The sequence below is a fragment of the Heterocephalus glaber genome, unplaced genomic scaffold (assembly GCF_053883595.1).
Source record: "Heterocephalus glaber isolate CG9 unplaced genomic scaffold, H.glaber_assembly_v1.0 deba00001553, whole genome shotgun sequence".
NCBI lineage: Eukaryota > Metazoa > Chordata > Mammalia > Rodentia > Bathyergidae > Heterocephalus > Heterocephalus glaber.
The window spans coordinates 30,825,000-30,847,710 of record NW_028258344.1 but is presented as its reverse complement, the minus strand read 5'-3'; the positions used below and the strand labels follow the sequence as shown (position 1 = coordinate 30,847,710).

General features: G+C 32.5%; 1 non-coding gene across 1 annotated transcript; it reads left to right on the top strand.

Moving 5' to 3' along the window:
- The first annotated feature begins 6,468 nt into the window (after positions 1-6,468).
- On the top strand, positions 6,469-6,632 carry LOC147824185 (U1 spliceosomal RNA). The gene has a single exon (XR_015442776.1). It is a non-coding gene; the product is annotated as a U1 spliceosomal RNA (small nuclear RNA).
- Positions 6,633-22,711: the final 16,079 nt, after the last annotated feature.

Below are 22,711 nucleotides of genomic sequence, written 5' to 3'. Positions count from 1 at the left end.
GACAATTTGTGGTAGTTATTAATCTACTACTTTTAACAGTGTGAATTAAATCAAAAACAAAGACCAACCCAGCATACATTTATAGGGAACACACTCTTCAATATAGCAACTTTACCCTTTGGAATGGGGAGTTAGAAGTTGGGTAGGGAGAGTAGGTAGATAGAGGGATAAGGGATGGTTAGCTGTGAGTCCAGAGGACACAGTCAAGAGGAGGTAAAGAGTAACAATGTAAAATAAAAAACAAATATAAATTAGGGTCAGAACAGGAACACAAAGGGAGATGAAGAACAATGTGGGACAGCAGGGGAGTGAGGGTGAGAGAGAGAGAGAGAGAGAGAAAGGAAAAATAAAAATAAAAATTTGAAAAGACTAGAAAAAGAAGAAAAAAATTAAGAGCAAAAAAAATAGTGATAATTTTGAAAATAACAAATAAAACATAAAAATGAAGGCCCTCCTTCAGGGTATGTCTACTGTCACAATAGACAAGTGAGTAGCAGTGTGCAGATACAAGTCAATGAGTCTTAGTGAACCAGTCACAGACCCGTGAGATTTAGGCAGATTTCTAGCGGCAAGTCCCAAGTTGAGCTCCCTGTCCTCCTGTAGGGTTGAACTCTGCAAGATTCTACTGCAAGTTCCAGCTGTCTTTCCCCTAAAGATAGTTCAGATTCTGATGGGAGGTATTGATCCCTCCAACTTACCAAGTATGGTAAGCTGGTATGCTGGCGGCTGATAGATATGCCCGTTAAACCATTATTTATATAACTACTATTGTAAATACTGTATTGGATAATTGCATATTTGAAAGATGAACATATTTAGAGACTATAGTATCATTTAATAACTACTTACTGATTTTTAATAGGTGTCCAATATACTAGGTGCAAGTAATACACTGGAGAACAAGATAGTAGGTAGAATTCCTGCTGTCTTGTGACAGAGGTAGGTACAGCCAATTGCAGATAATCTCATTTCATAAAAGTACCTAATAAATATATAATTGTAAGCTGAAAGTGCTACAAAAAAATGGAGTGCACTTTACAAATTTGAATTTTATGATAGATTTTTCTTATAAATTACTTTTTTGAAACTGTCCCATATACTAGGTAAAAATAGTAGAATAGGACACAAACTGTAAAGCTAGTGTATAACTAAAAGCACATAAGACAGTTAAATGCACAGAAGCAGAGAAGACAATTGTGATTACCTGGTTCAAGGAGGGTAGAGAATGAAGAGGTGTATGTAAAGAGTACAAATTTGTTCTTATGTAGAATGAGTAAGTCTAGAGATATACAACATGAGAACTATACTTAATAATGTATACAAAAACTAATTTAAAGAGTAGATTTTTAGGTGTTCTCACAAAAAGTAAGTACTTCAGATGACATTTATGTTGATTTGCTTCAGTATAAGAAATCATTTCACTACATTCATGTATATCAAACCATCACAATGTAGCATTTAAATATGCACACAAAAAATTAAAAGCAGAATCTGCCAATTAAATTGATAGTTTTAAAAGTCAGTTTATCTTTTAAAAACAACAGTTGTAGGGCACCCAGAATGTCTAAAATTTAAAAAGAAAAATAGTGCCAACAGGAAAAGGATGAAGAGAAACTGGATCATCCATACAATGCTGAGGGGCATGCAAAATAGAATAGTTATTCTGAAACAAGTTTGTTTCTTAAAACTGAACATACAATTACATTTGACACAATAATTATACTCTATGCCATGAAACTTAGGGAATAAGTATTTATTTGCACAGAAAACTTAATATATGTTTATGATAATTTCATTAGTACTGGACCAAACTGGAAAGAACCCTGATGTCCTTTGATTAATGAATGGTTAACAAATGGGATACAATCATACCATAGGGTACTATGCAATAATAAAAAAGAACAAGTTATGGATACCTACAACATTCTATAAAGAATTATTTTGAATTAAAAAGGCAAACCTAGAAAACAACTTAGTGTATTATTTCATTTATATAATATTCTTGAAATGTCCAAATTAAAAAATGGAAGATGGTTTTTATTGGCCAGGATTAAGGAGTGAGTGAAGTAAGGAGAGAGGTGGTGGGTATGACTATAAAACAGTGACACAGGGAGGCTTAGGCTGAAGGAAATGTTCTGTACCTTTAGAATGCTGTATCAATATCAATTTCCTCATTGTGAGGGTGCAATGGTCCTGACAAGTATTATCATTGAAGGATACAGGGTAGCAGGTGCAGGACCTCACTCTGTATTCTTTATCATAATGGCTTACGAATGCTCAATTTTATTAAAGTAAAAGTTTTAATTAGGAAACATAGCATCATTTAAATACAAATTTGCAGGTTATTTTTGTGCATTAGTAGTGCATTCTTAATATAGTTTCTAAAGAATAATAATCATATGAGGATAAGATATATATCAAAATTAATACCTTCTGTTGGTCAAAATATAATATCAAGCAATGTATATGCATGCCAAAATTTGAAAAATAAATTCACACACACATAGACATATACATATATATAAAAAGGATTTACATCCAATATCTATACCTATGTTTCATTCTTATTATTCATTACTAAAAAGTAAGGTAATTAGAGATTTAAAAAGTGATGGACAGAAACTTTATTTTAAAAAGATTTATGTATGGCTCAAAACAACATGAATGTTTCAACTTCATCAATTATCATATTAACAGAGATGAAAATCACAAATAAGTAACATTAGAACCCTATAAAATCTAAGAGAGTGACAACACTCCGCTGAACAGCTCTTGGAACAACTGAAAATTTGATGTGTTATTGGCGAGAATGTAAAAACAAGTTGATTTTTAAAATTTTTGAAAGGTTCACAGCTTTACCCTGCTGCCAAGTGAAGAGTCTGCTATAGTTTGATGGCAAGTAAAAAAAAAAAATTTTTTTTCTCACAACAGTACCAGTATCTGAAGAATCAACGTTTTCCAATTGTTCTCAGTGCCGTGAACACCAGTAGAGAACATATGCACCAACAATGAGCTGTGGTAAGAGATGGAAACCTCGAGTTTAGGGATTCTGAACATTTAATAATTGACAGTAAATCTCCCCTTTGTTTTGTAGGAGATACTATCTCTATCTTCCAAAGCTGTTTTCTATACAAACATCTTATAAAAAATACTTTGAATTAAAAACCAGTTCATGCCTCAATTGCAAGATTTGTTCAGAAATTCAAAAGATCGATGGGGAATTCTCAGAGAAAGAGACATGGTAGTTTCCCATAAAAGTAAACACACCTATTTATGTACTATTGATTACTGTATGGTGAGCCATGAGAATGAAAACATGTTCACAAAAAGACATGATTAAGAATTTTCATGAGAGTTTAATTGTAATATATATTAGCTCAGATATCCATCAAAGAAAGAAATGTAAAACCTAACTTGAGTGTATTCATGAACTAGAACGTAAATAAAACGGAATTTATTGATATAAGCAAGAATGTGAATGAATCATGAAGCTGTTACTCTGAATCATGCCTTACCCAAAAAAGTTCATTCTATAATTCAATTTTTATGATATCCTAGAATAGATAAAACTACTCTATGCTGGAAAAAATACCAGAAGAGTCATTGTCTCCACGTATAACTGCAGGAATTTATTGGAAAAGGGAAAAGAGAAGTTTAGAGATGACGTTAACATTTTCTATCTTTAAAAGGTTTGGTTAAACTCAAAGAGTATACATGTGTGCATTTCATTTTTTATATTAAATAAAATGTACTATCAACAAGGTAATATTTATTCGATGATATAATTGCTTAAATATTTAAAGGAGACTGTGCTATTGTTTCTAAATTATTCTGAAATATATTTTTTAAAAGCACATTAATAGATGTACATAAAAATGAATAGTTTGGTAGAAAAGAGACAGATAAAGCAAGTAGAATAGACTCTAGGTGCTGGCTAGAAGATATAAAGTTCTTTTGAGATTGCTTTCTGTTTTAAAATATTTTTTAAAATCCTATCAAAATACAATAAAGCTCAAAACCTTCCTTTCGATCAGTAAGAGTATATGTGGTTTTAATGTAAATAGTTTTTTTAATTACTGAACTTTATAGTAGTATTAAGAGAGACAAATGAATTTAATTTTTTCACATCTTCCAAACTCAGGATCATAATTCTTAGAGACTTTTAGTATACTCTTTACAAAGTAGCTGAGTTTCCTCAATGTCTTATTGCAATTGATTTTTATTTCATCACAGATTAGAATTTCAATGTCTAATGTGGTCCTCAAAGTATAATATTCCCTTAACATTTTATATTTGAAATTGAATTAAAACAGTCATTCATTTTCATTAATCTCACTTCCTCTACACACTCATAGACTATTCAATATATTCTCAATATAGAAATCTGGTATAGAAAATGTTTGCATATTGATCATAATGTATTTTCTGTTCAGTCTAGTTAGAATATGAAGCCATGAATATTGTTGTTGATTTTATTGTACTTACTGGCACGTGTTCATTGCACAAAATGATGGGTTTCATTGCAACACCTCCATACTCACATGTAACATGTTTGCATCCACTCATCCTCTCCTTTCTGCTTTCCCTCTACCCCTGGCTCCCTTCTCCTTCCCTAGTAGCACCCCCACCAATCCCATCAAAACTTTCTTAATAAAGTAACTAATTTTTCTCTGTAAACCACCAATGGGAAGTCTATAAGCCTAATTATATGTATTATCACAGTCTAAATTTAGAAATTCAAGTAAAGTAGCTAAATATTTCAGAGAATAATGTTAAACAAAACATGGAATCAAACAATTTATTCACTGATTTGAGTATGCATTAAACCAATATTAACTGAGTTCTTAGCACTACTCATTGGGGGCACCTAATTATTACCTGCCAAAATAAGTCTTATTTCATAATTATTAACTGTGCTGTGAGATTAATGGAACTTTTAAAACAGAATTTGATTTTCTGTTATTTAAAAACACAGAACTCAACAGAGAAAATGTGAGTCATTGTTTTTTCCCTTGGACAATTGGCCGTGTACGGTCACTTAGGTCCTTTCTCTTTTAATGGTGTGGTTTTATTCATATTGGTACCTCTTCCAAGGAAAACCATCAACTAATTCCATCAATTGTTGGTGTCCATGGTGCTCTCTGTAATCAATATATTTTAAATTACAGTAATGTTTTCCATGGCATTCCACCTACAATTTTGTGGGATCCATATGACACTAAGTAGTTTTATTTTCTGTAAAAATGAAAACTTGAGTATATTTCTGAATCACTACTTCTACAAAGATTTCACTATTCTCTGGGTTAATTTTCTTTGCTTCCTTACAAGCTGACTGTTATCAGAACTATGATACCTGTGAAGGGAAAATGACTGTCGCTCCACAACTGAAATTTTACCAGGACCACAAAAATTCAAAAGGTAATTTACATTGACGCATAACTCACATAATTATTCTCATAGTATGAGATATTTAGCAGGGTAATTCTCTCTCTCTCACTCTCTCTCTCACACATACACACACACACACACACACACACACACACGTGTGTGTGTGGTTAATTTGGCCTATTAAGCAACGCATGGCTTATTGAATGTTCAAATACATGTCTAGAAGTTTAATAATATCATATTGTATACTGACAGAAACATTTTTTAAAATAATTATTTAGTTTGATTGGGCATTTTATACTCAGACTCAACCCAGTAATGCCTAATTACTGCTATAGGCTTCAGAGCATCCATTCACAGGTTTAAAAATACATAAATTTGGAAGATAAAGTGAAATGAGTACACTTGCCAACCTAAAGTCCCCAGGGCTTACCGTTCTTGCATATAAATGAAGTCTTAGCATTTGTGCTGATTAAGCTGGTTAAACCCCTACTTGTTAGCATTATACTTCTATACTCTATGGAACTATGGCTCCATTAAAGAGATTCTCCAGATTTGACTCAAGAATCTTGTGGTGATTATGATTTTTTTCAATCAAGACAAGTGTTTTAAATTGAAATTCTATTTAGAATAACAAATTCTTAAAACATTAAAAGATATTCACAGATTCCTTGAAATGTTTAAAGTTTCATTCAGACCTCTTTACAAAAATCTCCCAGGAGTCTCAGGCTCTGGAAAGCAACTTAGAAATCACTCTAGAGCCATAGGTGAAAGTTCACAGTACAAGTTCATAGTGTGTTCATGAAGCTATGTGGCATTATTACTAAGAGTTTTCAGTCCATTGCAAGGCAAATGCCAAATTCTTTCTTTATTTGTAGGACTTAAAAATCTCATCAATTTATTTATTTATTATTCAGTAAATACTTAGTGAGCCTTTATTACCTCATGCTTTGTGTTAGCATTTCTGTTTTTAATATGGCTAGCAATAACTCATCATCCCTTCTTCTGATCTTAACCAAGGGTAAACTTAAGAGCAAAAAAAAAGTTTTCTTCTTGTTCTCTCATAAAACATTACTTATAATACTTACCTGGCAGGGGAGATACCATGATCACGAAGGTGGTTTTCCCAGGGCAAGGCTTATTCATTGGACTCCGGATGTGCAGACCCCTGCAATTTCCCCAAATGTGGGAAACTCAACTGCATAATTTGTGGTAGTGGGGGACTGCATTCACCCTTTTCCCTGAAAAAAAATTACTTACAAATTCTTTGTGAAAGAATGATATAATGACATTCATTTGATTTATTGCAAGTGATGTAAATGACTGAGTTTTGCAACATATTTTTCAAACTTGATGAGGTATTAAGGAATGAATATCAGTTTTAAAAATTTGTCCAGTTGTTCAAATTCTTAACTCAAAACATGTGTATCTTCCTAGGATTTCTAATTCATGAACTTATTTATTCTGATTGATCTGTAGATAAATTTCTTGAGATCACCATGAATTTATTACATACATACTCAGTCAAGGAATTTATTTATATTAGAAAAACTTTTGTTGATTTGATTTTAGTTAGTTCCACGTGTATCAATAAACCCATAATACCAGCATGTTATTATTTCCTTACTTGTACCTATAGGACATCCTTCCTGGGGATCCTTTATAAACACAATCTGCCTTTATTTCTTTATTTTCTTTCAAACGTTGTGTCTAGAATTTATGATATAGATGGAGCTGTGTCTGAGGGAGAGAGTCAGTGTCCAGGAAGGTCTTGACATTCCTAAATCTCCAATAAAAACAACTTGAAAACTCCATTCTAAGGGTAACATATTGCATTATTTTACCTCCCACCACTTCAAAGAGTAAAGAGGCACTTTATTTTGCTTTTCTCTAGACCCATCTATCCAAAGTACTAATATATTCCCCTTTCTTCTGCTTATATACACAGTCAAGTGAATAATTACCTATTTGCCAAATCTTTATATTTAAACATTTAAACCATTAAAGACTTCTCTTTATATTTTACATTGAATAGTAAATACAATGATAAATATTGAGATTGTAGTTTCTTCTCAATATGAAAATTTCTCCAATCCCCATAACTATCTTCCTGTTCTCTAGGCCATTTTTAGTCTATAATTTCCTTTTAAAGTTTGTCATTCACATATTTTTACAGCATTTTAAGATCTGATGGAGTCTACCTGTATCACTTATGCCACACTGTAAGACAACCTTGGCAACAAAAAACAAAAAGAAAGGAAAACTTATAATCTTTTCAGCTTAACAGAAAGTTCTGGTGTAGGGCCAGGGATTTAGCTCAGTGGTTCTGCTGCCTGCCCCACAAGTGCAAGGACCCAAGTTTGATCACCAGTACCAAAAAAAAAAAAAAAGAAAGAAAGTTCTGGTGTTAACTAGACCTACCTTTACTTTCCGTGTTGTGTTTATAGCTTTCTGTTGCAAATGCTGATGAGATCTGTAGACAGAACCCAGTGGAGTCTGAAGGACAGAGTTGTCCTCGTAGCTCCATCCCTTCCTCATATGTGGATTTGCAGAGTTTATTAGACCTTTCCAGGCCTGAGTGAGCTCCCTCATTTGCTTGAAGGAGGGATTAAGTAAATTCATGCAGGATCTAGTGCTCAATCAGAAACTGACTTACCTGAAGGTTTTAGGCCTTCTTATGCAGCAGGGCTCTCTCTATTCAAAAGTGCCTAAAACCCCTAGGAGTAGGAATTTTATATTAATGATTTTTTTGTGTCAAGCTGTGTTGGAGTGGCGTTGCTTATGTTTGTTTGTTTATGGAGGATTGAACCCAGGGCCTTGGGCTAGGCAAGTGCTCTAGCACTGAACCACATCTTCAGCCCTTGGTTATGTCAACCTCATTTTACAGCCATTACAGCTAACTTCCACCAGAGTCTGCAAAACTCTCATTATCCACTTTCCTTTCTAAGAACATGGAATGTGAGAGTGAAAAAGGTAAGCAAGTTCTGGTGGTCAGTAAGACCCTGAAATTGTTCATTTTCAAACTTGACTGCTTCCAGTATAATTTCAACCATGGAAATGTAGCTGAACTGACTTGGCCACTTTTTGCTTCACCTTACTTGAATAACAAGTGAGAAGAATGAATGAATAAACAAGCTGCTCTGAGTTAATATCCTGTATTTTAAACCTTGACTTTTTAGGACTTTGGCACTATTCTCTTACCCCCATGCTGTAAAGTAACTCCAGTTTCCAATACCATGCTCAGCATCACACTAGAATTTAGGTGTTTTCAAGTATGGTGGTGTATACCCGTAATCCCTGGATTCTAGGAGGCTGAGGCAAGCGGACCACAAGTTCCAGGCCTGTGCAGGCAAGTCACTTAGTGACTTGGGGAGACCATATCCACACATGGAAGGAAGGAGGAAGACAGAATTTGAGTGAACAAAGAAATGTATGGTAATTGTATCTGACAAGTCTGGAAGGCTTTGAGAGGTTCTACACAGAAAGATGAAGAAATGGGCCAGTTTCTGTATACTGAGGAATTGTTAGATAGAATAATTTTTAAAAATTAAATATGGAGGCTAGGAGTGTACCTCTGTGGTATAAGACACTGAGTTCAATATAAGGACCAAAACAAACAAGTTAAATTAAATTAATGTATGGATCACTTAGGTCCTGAGTTGAGAAAGAAGTTACAGAGACTACTTTGCATTTTGAAAATGTAGCAGTACAATCAGAATTAAAAATAAAAGAACAATAAGCAATCATTGTGCTACAGTAAAAAATAATGCATTTAAAATGTCTAAATTTTTACTAATTATTAACACATAATTAAATGGTTGCCCTTCACTGTTGACCTCACATATACACAGAAGGCAAAATTCCCACTTGTTCCAGCAAATAGACAACTTTTTCTAGTAAGGATTAGAATCAGAATTCTACCTCTCACTGGCTGAATAAAGTATAAGCTATTTAAAACTATCTAGACACCAGTTTTCTTTCTTAAAACCAGTAGTGATGGTATTACTTGTATACTAGACATTTTTGTTAGTATTAAATGCAATAATATGTGAAACTGCTTATCTCAGTTCCCAGAACCACATAGCAAATCATACAAATGACATTTATATATATGTATATATCACATATATGCATATATATGACATTTGCAATTTTTCTCACTGAAGAAATGTTTGAAGTGACAGATACTGCAATAACAAAACAACTGGTGCACTTTGGCAAACTTCAGTAGCATACCCCTGAAGGTCTAACATAGTATTTTTAATGATCATGAAAATTCAGGGCATCAGCTTAAAAAGTAAGCAAGAATGCAATATTTACATTTATCTGTAGGGTCTATGCTCAGATGACTATATAAATGTATTTTTTGTTTTCACTGATGATTTAATTATTTCACCTCCTTTAGTACTTACAAGACCCAGCTGTATCCAATTATAGACATAGTGATGTGTATGGGTCCCTATCTGCTTTAACTCTGCAATATCTAAAAAATTTTCTACTCATATGCATCCATGAGAAGAGTCAAAACTACTTGTAATTATTACATTTACAATTATTTAGATGGAAGACTGGTTTTAGAACATTTCTTTTGCTTTCATAAACTTCTACTGTTTACATACAATGGCTTTATCTATCCTCACCTCTGCCCTGGTTAAAGACATATTTAAGCATCACAAATTCCAACATCAGGTGAGATATTTGCATAACTGTCTCTGTATGAAAAGGTCATAAGCCAAACTTTAGCTCATCCCTGAACACAGTCGATATCAGAAAAGCATAGTTCAAAGTTGCAAACATTTAAGCCAGTAGCTCCATAAAAGTTCAATCATAGCATTCAACTAGCAAATATTTTTGGTAAGATGCCAATGACTATTTTTAAACAAAAGCATTGTTCTACAAATCTTCTTGTCCTTTTGAAACAGAGATTACTTCATAAAAATAAATACATACAGAAATTTTGCTTCAAAATATCCCTCAAGTATGGGACACTGGAATAATTTTTATTAACATATTTTATGAAAAAATAACCAGTTAGCTATTTTTAAAACGTGTGTCTGTATATTTCATATGTTTGTGTATTTCAGTCTGTAAAATTGTGTAGAATATCCAAGTTAGCATTTTATATATGAGTATAGCTCAAGACAAGTCAACACTTCAAAGTTCAATGAGAATGAAGCTTTATAAAAATACAGAAATGCATTCAGGAATTGATGTAAAGTGCTCTAGAGTAAATCTCTTTTAGCTGTTTGGAGAGCCTCAAGGTAATGGCTTTCTCCCAACCTGATCTTAATGTCTTAGTTCAACAGCTGTTTAAGTTAAAGCACAGGCTCTTATCTCAGCTTTCCATATGGGCCCTCATGTGCTGCTTTGACCCTGTAAAAGGTAATTGCTTAGCAATTGAATGTGGATGCCACATGTGGCAACAAAAAGTTAAAAAGAACAATTTAAAATAGAATAATAGGATCTGGATTTTAATAATTCATAAGATTTCTTAACAAGCAAGATTTTAATTATGTCTCTATCAGCTGTCCTTTTCAATTCTAGTACAGCACAATAAATAGCTTAACATTTTTAACTCTAACACACTAAAGACACTATTTGAAAATGCATTTCATATTTTTGCTAAAATTGTGTAAGCAAAAACGAATTATCATATTTTACTGGATAATTTTAAGATATGATTTTTTAAAATTGGGCTTTTAATAAAAGCAAATGTCTGTTATACATAACAAAAAACCCTGTGAAACAAAATTAATTTGCTATGAGTCAGATGATTCACAATGGCACATTACAGACTGATTTCAGTACAAAAATTTGCATTTTTTATGTACAGTATTCTAAGGAAACTTCTTCCACCCTGTTGCCTGTTAATATAGGTTATATTTGAAGTAGATGCATGAGATTTAATCCATTTCCTTCTTACAAGCCATAGAGAAAGCCCGGAGAATTTATCTGTGCTCTCATCTTGAATTGTGCATTTGCAGTCAAATGCTCTACCGATGAGCTACACCCATTAATTGTGCACTTGGATGTAGGATTGGAGTTGTGTTTTAGTCACCCCTGTGATTTTAACATTGGCATAGTACATAGGATATGGTATATCACCTCAATCAGTATCTTCCACTGGCTGATATTCTTACCCTAAAAACCATCTCCATAATTATTTTAGATTATTCCTCATTATGCCAAGTGATATGAAGTCAACTAACCCATTGCTTTGTCTACAGAACACCAAGTTATTCATTTAAATACTGCATCAGTGCTATCAAAGTAAATGATTATTTGGCATCACTACCTGATTTTGGGAAAGAATCTGAAGTTAGATTTACTTTCTTTCAAGGTGGCATATAAAAGAGGGTGTGTGCAGATGCTAGGTTATTTGTAATGTAATCAAACAATAATGAGTGAATGTCTGAATATCTTTATTTTCCTTTTACTTTTTGAGCTCTGGGCCCTTTTAGTTTGGTTTCATATTAATCATAGTTTGTTAGTGTGGTATAAATTACTTTTTACTAGAATCGGGACAATAAAATACAGAAAACCCAATTAAAATCATCCTGAATAAAGAGGTCATCACTGTCATCATCACTTTTGTCCAAAGAAGGGCAAACTAAGGCATGCTCTTGCTCCACTTTAATCTGAAGTTTATTGACCTCATGAAGACTTTGAGAGGTGATCTCAACACTCCTTTTCTGGTACTTCTCTGGGCTAAGCATTCAAAGGAAAGAACTGCCTGGAGCACAGCCATTTTCAGAATTGCTGGATGCTATTGTTATTTAATGTCAATGGAAGAAAGCTGGTATCAAACTCAGAAGCTAAACTGAAAGTAATTACATCCCTGCAAAATTATGTCCTCTTGTGCTCAAAGAAAGCCATGGGGTCCACTCTCTCCAATCTTTTTCTGTTGGAAATCTTTTCCTTTTTATTCATTTGTTAATAATGACTACTTGAAGCAAAATTTTAAACCATGAAATAAAACAAGTACTCTTGTTCTTTTGGATTTCTCACCTTCGCTAATTGATTTATAGAAACTGATTCTTGATGGAAGCTCTGTTTTCTTTGGCTTTTGATTTCTTTTTTTTGTAGAAACTCCTAACTTGGCAATTTTCTTTGCTTTTTTACTCTCATGCTTCATTCTGGTAAATATGTCATACCTTAAAAAAGGGAAACTTGGATAAAGGTGTCAAAAGAGTGACTAAAAGCAGTTGCAGAAAGTCTTAGGAAAGAAAAAGTAAATGGATTTTAAATTTTCAAGTGCCATATTTGATTTGAATTTTAAACCATTGAAGGCAAAAATATAAAAGATGACCATGTTCACAAAAGAAAAAGAAATATAGAATAGATTAAATAGAAATGTCATATAGAAAAATTATAAATGAGCAGGTAATTTTTGAGATAATTGAATTCCAAAACACTTGTCAATTACCTGGATATTAATTATAAAAATATAATTAGATAGATTATGTAAAGGTACAAATTTCCAATGATGTTACTATATTGTACACCTAAAATGTACCAATAAAATTTATATATATATAATTATGAGTTGTTTAAATAATCGTCTCTTTTTTCTAATTTTCTTTGGAGTTATGGTTATAGATAAAATTGATGTATATATCAAGTATTATACACATTTTATTTTTTTTATTTATTTTTTTGGTACCGGGGATCCAACTCGGGTCCTTACACTTGCAAGGTAGGCGGCAGAACCACTGAGCTAAATCCCTGGCCCTATTATACTCATTTTAATAAAAGGGAAATAACTATTCTCATGCATGAAACAGCTTCTCATACAAAAGTAGTGGGGAAAATTAAGTTAAAAATTACTTTTAGCATGAAAGTGAGTGGGGTTTTTCCATTTCCATTCTTATACTTTTTGCTTATTTCCATCCTCTCTTATACAACCCAATGCATTGTATTCAAAAAAGAACTATGAATAGAATGCAAAATATTTACCTTTAATAATGAAATGGATTTGAAACTACCATAAGTACTACAAATGTTTTTCTTCTTTCCTTCTATTCCAAACCTGAGTATGTCAGTTCTCTTTGAAAATAAGGAAAATAGTTCCTCCTTCTTTCATCATTGCCCATAATTTGAATACATTTCACATATATATATATATATATGAATAGTTACTTGATGAAACTAATAATCAGTACCAGTAGATGAACAATTAGATAATATCTCAAATCATCAGTAAATATTTGTCTAATATTCCTTCAGATTTTAGTATTCAAGGGATGCCAAAGTATATCATTCTCATTCCCACTTGAGCTGTGAATCAAATGAGAACATGAGAATTATCAGAAAAGACAAGTATTACCATTCCTTCTTATTTAAGACTGGGCAGTGGAACAGAGTTATCTGTAACAGTTAAAACAGACTTATGAATTCATTTTGCCCAGTGCTCACTTAGGAACTACCTACATTTGTAGGCAGCTGAGTCCTCAATCACTGGCTTTCTTTAGATGATGTGACAGGGAATCAGGAGAAGTCAATTTACCTAAGGCAAGTAGATTAATTCTAACATAAGAGAAAGAAGAGATCAATGATGGTTGCTTATTCTCTATTCTCTTTTGGTGAGGGTAAGGGGAGAGTGCGGGAGCGTTTAAAGAACACTATTCTTCATGGAAATCTAAGAGAGAGAAGAGGTGAAACTAACTTCTACTGGCCTTTGAGGTGCTTCTTGAAAGAAATAAACTTCATTTAATTTGACATGTTAAAAGCAAAAACAATGTGTTGACTTTTGCATAGACATGTCTGTCTAAAGAAGTAAGGGTTCTGTATTTAACTTAAATTCAGAAAATGGATTCTTTACCCCATTCTAAAGTTAATGGGTAAGACAGTATGGCAGGATCCTAGATATAAGAAAGGGTACATATAGAAAATCCCCTTTGACATGAGACAACAGAATCAATTCCCACTCCAAAGTATTTTCCCCCATGACTAGAATCTGAGAAGGAAAGAGTGACATAAGAATATTTTAAGGCATATTATGGAGAAAAGCCTGTCAAGTTGGACTTTAAATCCCATTATTTTTCATTCTTGCTTTCAGACAAAGTTTATCAGTGAGGAACCAGGATTAAGTAAAGCAATAATCCTTAATTCAAAGAGTTAGGTCTTGTTTGCTACCCACCCCTTTGGACAAAAATGAATTTAAGGGGCATCCTAGGTAGGCTTTAAAAAAATTGTATAATTTCCAGGGATTTAGCTCAGTGGTTCTGCCACCTGCCTCACAAGTGCAAGGCACTGAGTTCGATCCCTGGTACCAAGAAAAAAAAAAAAGAAATTGTACAATTAAAATAATATCAGTCCTGCAGAATAGGGCCTGTGATTGCTCAGTGTTAACACCTGAGAACCTACGTAATGGGCAGCAAATCTAAATTGATAGCACGAAATACAAGGCGTTCTCATTTAGGTTCCTTTCAGAAGTTACATTGGTGGGCACTGGACGAGGATCGCAGGAATGATGGGACTGACTGCAGAGCAGTTTATGCTAGTGCCTTACTGTTAAGGCTTTTACTCAACAAGTAGTTTTCACACCATTGTTGTCCTATTTTGTAGTCTTTACATATAATATATTTATATTATATATATTACATAGAATATATATTATATTATATATATTACATAGAATATTGTATATATAGTACATAGAATATATTTATATTTAATAGACTATAAAATGACTGGATTGGAGTCCATCTCACGCTCTCATAACTGAAAATGTTAGTGTGTACATCTGGATTTTATTCCTTTTCATATGTCTAGTGTTTTCACATTGTTCATGTTTTAGCTCACAGTTGCACTATTTATGTGAAGCATGATTTGGAATTGATCACGACTGAACAGCCAACAAGAAAACAAAGTATGTGTTGTTCAATCACTACCCAATAGATATCCACTCTTCCACTGTTCCAATTGACTTTTCTTGGTGAAATGATATACATTGTATTATATTGATGAGAATATTTTTGGAATGTTGTGAAAGAGATTGAACGAATGGGTGTGTGTGTGTGCTTGTATGCTGTGGACAGTACAAACATTGAATTGTAACAGATCTCAATTGATTTTTGTTTTTCACCAACCCATTCCTCTTCACTGAACTGCATGTCCACTCCTATCTCCACATGGTTCCTGGCCTTTTTGGCCATATAAGACTAGTTCTGAAATAGTAACTTAAACCAAGGTGATCCCCATGAATAACTTTCAGTCATCAAACATTATTAGCAGATTAGTCCCCAAGTTTGTATTTATTAAACCTGTCAGAATTAATAACATTTTAAGGTTTAATTTTGATGTACATGGCAGTTTAGGTTAGTTATAATTGTAGACCAATTCAGTAGGTTCAAACAAGTTTCCCTATTTACCAAAACATTCTCCAAAAACTTTTTTCTTTCAGTATTTTTCATTTCTTTATAGATTCTGTGTAGAGAAAATTAGTCTTTATTTGTCTTTATTGACTGGATAATAACAATTAAACTCTGAATTAATTTGGACATCAATTAAACATAATTTCTAAGGGAATATATCATGTGAATTGAATTCTCCATAATATAGTTGGGTGTGAGTAAGAACTTGAAATGTGCTGCTACGTAATAAGGTGACTACATATAATGATAATATATGTATTCTATATTTCAAATAGGTAAAAGAAAGGATTTTCAATGTTTTCACTATAAAAAGTGATAAATAAGAAGATGGATGTTTAATTTCATTTACATGTATTGAAACAATGCATGGTATTTCATAAATATACATATTTGTATCTTTTTATACATCATTTAAAAAAATTTTAAAAAGGAAAACAAAAGTCAAAATGCAAATTGATATAAATAAGTTGAGGTGGAAGAGAGTCTTTAACATAATAGTACAGTATTAATTCATTTTAGCTATTAGCATGATCTCCAAATAGGTGGAAATAGCAGAAAACTGTCACAGAATGCAAAGAACATTTTTAAGTGCGTATAGCAGGTTGAATGAGATCAATTAAATTGAATTCATTAAAATAAATTTAATTTTATACTACAACAAATATGAAAGCACCTTATCTCTCAATAACTCATTAATATTGAATGAAAGCTTCCCAAAAATTTCTAAAATTGAAATTAATTAAAATGAGGTGATAAATTAGATATTTCAGAAAGTGTGTCATTACAGGGGCAATTTGCTAAGAGCAAAATAACTGCATTGTTTCTACACGAAGTATGACTTAAAAAAATACAAGTAAATGTATTTTAAAGATAAAAATTGCAGATCATCATAAACAAGAAGGCTGCCAAAAAACACCTACTAAACTAAATTTAGAGTACTGTTATTATCAGTATTTCATACAGAAGTAGAGCAAGAACACAGATTTTCAAAGAAAATGAGTTTTTGTTTAGTTTTTGAGTTTGAAAGGGGACTTGAATATAGTTATCAGCATAATGTCAATTTGTTTAAAAAAATACTCCAAATTTTAGAAATAAATTGAAGAGCTGTAAAATCTTCATTAAAAATAGAATTAAGAATAATTAACCTCAAACATGACAGCTTATAATAGTTAATTTAGTTTGACAAAGACTCAAAGTTTTTAAAGACCAAATGGAGAAGAAAAATTTCCATTTAAAAAAGCAAATATATATATATATTTACAAATATACACATATATTAAATGTAATCTTTAAGTAAATAAAATGTCTATTTCCTTGAAACCTACAGAATTATGATAATTTTTTATCCTTCCTTGTTATCTTACTGTAGATTTTCTGCCGATCTGTATGTTATCATAATTTGATACTTAAACTGCAAGAACATTGGCATTCATATAAATTATTTTATTAGTCCCTTTTCATAAATAAGTGCATTTAAATTAAATCTAAAACATTTCAAATTTCAATAATTACAATAGACATTCTAATAAAATTAGTAATTATAACCAACATGAATTAAATTTTATCAACTACTCTACATTTCATTACTTTGTGTTTTTTATCTTAAAGCCAAATCTACAAAGTAGAAATTGTTATTATGCCTATTTCAGTGGTGGAGAAACTGAGTTACCTATGGTAACGAACTGTTTTCTGCCAGATGAAATGGTGATGCCTCTCTAAGTCATCCATTCTAATAAATAATAATAATAATAATAATAATAATGCATTTCAGCATTTTTATTGTTTGCAGAAGCCAATTATCTGATGTCAGTTTAGGGAAAATCACCTATTTAGAGATAACATTTACTTGTTTGTACAAAAAAAAAATGTGATCTTTCAGTGACTAATGTTGAAGAGAAATCTTGCATGGCTAATTCTTCTGATGCCTCCAATACTAAATATGCAGCTTCCAACAAACTGTTTTGTTTTTGCAGGTACTATTAATAAGAAATGAAAAATGACAACCACGACAACACAATCAATCTTAGATTAGTAAATACAAATTGTTAGAAATCAACTGAAGTAGATAATAAAAGTCATTTCAAGCAGGGTTATGTACAAACAACTAATTCAGATATGATGCAAACACATCAGAGCTCATCTAGTTTTTAATGGGACATGCTGATGAATATGTGCCTGCACTGTTAGATCCACAGCAGCTTACACAGGAGGGGGGAAAAAAGAGCCAGTTTATAAAAGAAAGTAGAAAAGGACTCATTAGCTATGATATGGAAAAATGAATCTTTATCTTTTCTCATGTCCCACTATTTCTGTACCCTTGTTTGAACAATGGTCCAGTGCTAGGTCTCAGTATTTCATAATACAAATATCTTGTCCTTAAGTAAATTAGACTTACTGTTCCTAAAAGTGGAGAGGGGAATAGTGCAGAAAGCAGATAGAAGTTTGGGGTCAATTATTGAGCTAGGAAATGTGATCAAAAACAAACCACAAGATAAGCAATAACATAAGGCATTATAGAGTAAAGACAGAGAAGTTTCATATAATTACATTTCCTTCCAAAAATATTTAAAACATTGAATTCAATCTTGTCATATATCAGAAGCAAAATAATTTGAAAATATAAACTTTATTCATAAATGTATAACTAGTAGGCCTTAAATGTCTACGGTCTTAGTGATTATTGATTAATAAAGTCATCAGTTATTACCAAATAAATTTAACTTTAAAATTAATATCAACTGTTTATTATTAAGACTGTAAAGTTTGTTCTCAATAGCTAATTAGAACTCATCAGAACCATCACTAAGATATAATGAATAAAAGAAAAACAAGCTTTTTATAATTTTTATTTAAAAATCAGAATCACAGAACTTGTATGTATTCATTTATGGTATTTGATTGATCAATTGTAACTATGAGCAGCCCATAGTTTTAGAAAATGTACCTTAAATTTAGAGAAATTTTGGAACATTATGAAAGATTGATTATGGTAGAAAATAACATTTGTGATTTTTTGCCTCCTGTGAGAGGCTGGAGTTTCTTTCCATTGTTAAAGAGGGTGAATTTTCCTTTATAACACTAAGTTAGCTGGCAGCATGCAAGTCCCACTAAAGTATTGAACGTGCCATTTTAATCTTGCTTTCTATTAAAGGAATATTAGATTACTACTACAGCTGAGGGAAAAGAAGGCCACAGGAGACGTCATCAACTCAAAAAGGACTCTTTACTTCTTATCTGAAGAAGAAGAAGAAGAAGAAGAAGAAGAAGAAGAAGAAGAAGAAGAAGAAGAAGAAGAAGAAGAAGAAGAAGAAGAAGAAGAAGAAGAAGAAGAAGAAGAAGAAGAGGAAGAAGAAGAAAGGCAGAGCAGCTGAGGTGGGGAGTCCAGAAGCTTCCATCATGGGACTCATTGGACACCTCCTGACAGTTTACGCATCCTGATTCTGGGCCCTAAAAAGGGAAGGCAGTGTAGACCACTCACTGCTCCCTGTAGGGATATGAACTGTCGGGATGTATGTGTCTGATAACTATTTGGAAAGCTTGATAAAATTCAGTCCGTTATTATACATTGAACAGAAATCCTAGAGGTTGGCTCGGGTAACATCTCTTCTTCTTTATTATTCTTACACAAAACACTTCAATGTCCGGTTAACTAGCTCAACTCTCACCTTAAATACCATCAAATTATGAGTTCTTTTTCCTTGAATAGGCCATTTATTTTAAATGTCATAAACTGACGATTTGATTGTATTACCAAGGCTGTCTATGAGAAAAGACATTATTCATAAAACCAAAGAAAGTATCAGAATACATGATATGTAATGAAAAGAACTTTCAGAAAGTAGAGTATCTTGTTGATGATTTGCTAAGAATACAAATGATCAGAGCATTTTCAATGGCTAGGAGGTCATTATAGAACTGGTTTTAATTGAGAAACCAAGGATTAGTAGTACAAATTGAGCACACGAGGGGAAGAATGTATATTTTCCTACTATACTTCAACTTGAAAATGAAACTGGTTTTATTAACTAAAATAGTGCTACCAATTCACTAATTTGGATGTTATCATTAAAGAAAAAATAAGTTAATAAGAGTTATTATTATAGATCTACTTTTAGTCTATTGAAGACTTTTGTTTACTGTAGTTGTTTTCATCAGACTCAGTTGCTAAAATCAAAGCACTATTTGCTTTTTTTTTCTCAGCACTGGGTTTTGAACTCAGTATCTTTGCATTAAGTTACCTTCTCAGCACACAACTCCCTCTTCATTTTTTTGAGACACATTCTCTATGAGTCACTAAGTTACCTGGGCTGAGGTTGAACATGCGATCCTTCTGTATCATCCTCCCAGAATATTGGATTACAGGCATGGAGCACCATGCCCAGCTTGAATTTTCTTATTTTTATATGGCTGCTGTTTCTATCCTGTCCGTAATAATTCAGATAATTTTCAGCTCCTAAAACAAGCCATCAAAATTGTGTTCTTTGTTCCTCATTATATTGGGTCTAGAAAATAGAATGATGAACCAAAAAGTGATTCTCTGTTTATTAGTATGATTTTCATTTTCTCTTCCTTTTCATTTTCTACTGTGGTTGAACCAGAGTTTGTCAGAGTAACAAGAACAACTTTAATGAAACAATGAAATGTGATGGCTATTGAAGTAGGCATGCTCATAAGGACTATAGAAAATCAGAGAGCTGATAGATTCGTAAGTATTAGCACTGGAAATCACATAAATGAATAATTTAATTCTCTCCATTTTTGCATAGAAGAACACCCCCATTATCTGTGCCCCTGGAATAGCCAAATATCACAATTTATACTATTTTCTCCAGCATCTTTTATGATTTTTCTATCTCTCCCTGACTCTTTATGAATTTAACACTTGGCTTAAAATAGCACTCTTTATTCATGTCTTATAATTTATATGGATAGTACCACCAAAGAACATTTTTGGGCATAGAAGTTATATAAAAGTAGGTTTAATGTAAAATGGTATTTAGGAAATAAAGTGCTTCAGTATTTCAATTAGACATCTTTTCATATGGTTTAATAGATTTTTTAATGCCACATTGTTGGTGTATAGACAGATGCCAAGAACTGAAATGCCCTTATTTGTCAGAGACAGGGATTTCTGCAGTGCACCTGCAGAAAACTCAGTTAGATGTTGTGGTTAAAGGCAAATAAATAGGGGCGAGGTGAAGGGAAGCAGAGCAACAAAGAGACAGAGTTTGAGATTGCCTCAGAATGAAGATAGACATAGAGGCAGAGAATTAAAGAAAATAGAAATATTTAAATAAATTTTACTATTTAACCTCAGAGGTGAAAAAGAGCACATTTCATAAGCATCCAGATTACCCAGCTAGAACTACAAATATCCACAACACAGTAGAGATTGAGAAGTTGCTATGGCTATTAGGGTAGCCTTTCTCACTCTCTGTTGTCAGGAATGGACCTAACACTCGGTTGGGGTGTCTGGAAAACTCCCGGCATTTGCTGTTGCAGCCGTTATAATATTTAACAGCTTCTAAAGGATGAGGTATCTTGCAAAAATCATGTTTGGAAACTCGAAAGTAGATTTGGCTCTAGAGCGAAGGAATTAGAAGGCCAGTTATGGCCCGATTGCCATGCAAACAAAATGTTCTGAAATTTTCTGGACTTCTTTAGTGTAGCACTGTAACAATCTTCTGAATTTTGGGGGGAAAAAAAAAATCTGTCTTCACCAAATATGTGCAAAGGGAAATTTTAAGAGAATACTATATTGAAAACTTTGAACTTTCCCTCATGATCCTTTTGAATTGTAGTGATATAACGCAAATTCACAGTTCATGTTTGTCGATCCTCCAGTTGTAGAAGGAGTAAGCACAAATTTATGAGGCAGAGTTAATATTTAGGAGTATTATAACATGATTAAATGTGAATGTATGACTGATTTTAAACATAAACAAAAATAAACTTTTCAGGGCAAAATAATTGCATGCTTTGAAAGAGTGCAAGTAAGTAAACAAAAAGAAACTACAGAATTTTGATATTATAATGCATTTGAAAATAAGTCTACTTCAATGAGAAATGCTAAAATTGAAAAATACTAAAATAGAAAAATGAACAAAAACTGTAGCTGATATATATAAAAAATGGTGCCAAGCCCTGTAAAGTCCTAGTTTATCATTACATTACATGTTTTGCTGCCCCATTCCCAGACTGTGATTGTTTGTGTAGTGTAATGATTCCAGGCTGTTTTCATTATAGGGCACATCTTGGTAAATATTAGATGAGTTTTACGTTTCCCAAGGCTCCTGCTGATCCCTAGGGTCACACAGCCGCAGTCTCTTCAGGAGTGAGAATTCTCTTATTTTTACCACATATCGCCCAAATTCCCAGCACTGACTGAAATGATACAATCTGTTTTGTCCCTTGAAATTTCCTAACATACTCTGTAAAGTGCTGTAAATCTTATTAATTTGTTCTAATTTGGGTAAATATTATAGATATTCAGACTCTGAGCTTTATAAAATGTTTTCTTAGCCCTCCTAAATGTTTCCTGGCTCATAAAAATTGAGAAATACTTCAAAGAAAAATTTTTTATTTTTATTATTAGGTTTAAGGTATGTACTAGAAAAATAAAATTGCAGAATCTATAATCTTTAGATTTTCTAATCTTTTTAATAATCTCCTTATCCATCATTTAACTAAATTTATCCATAATTCACAGCATATTTTACATGTATAATTAATTCTACATATTTATCCTAATGTAAGAAAGAGGCCAGAAGAAGGCTGTTCTGTGGTTATATATAACACTGAAAGAAGCTTCGTTTATCTCTGATATATATGAAACCTAAGTAAAGAAGGAAGACTCAACAACTTGATGGACTGATACACTTAATGTGTATGACTTAAACAATTTTCTTGTAATTTAATAGACTGGCAAAACCCTTTGGAGAAGTAAA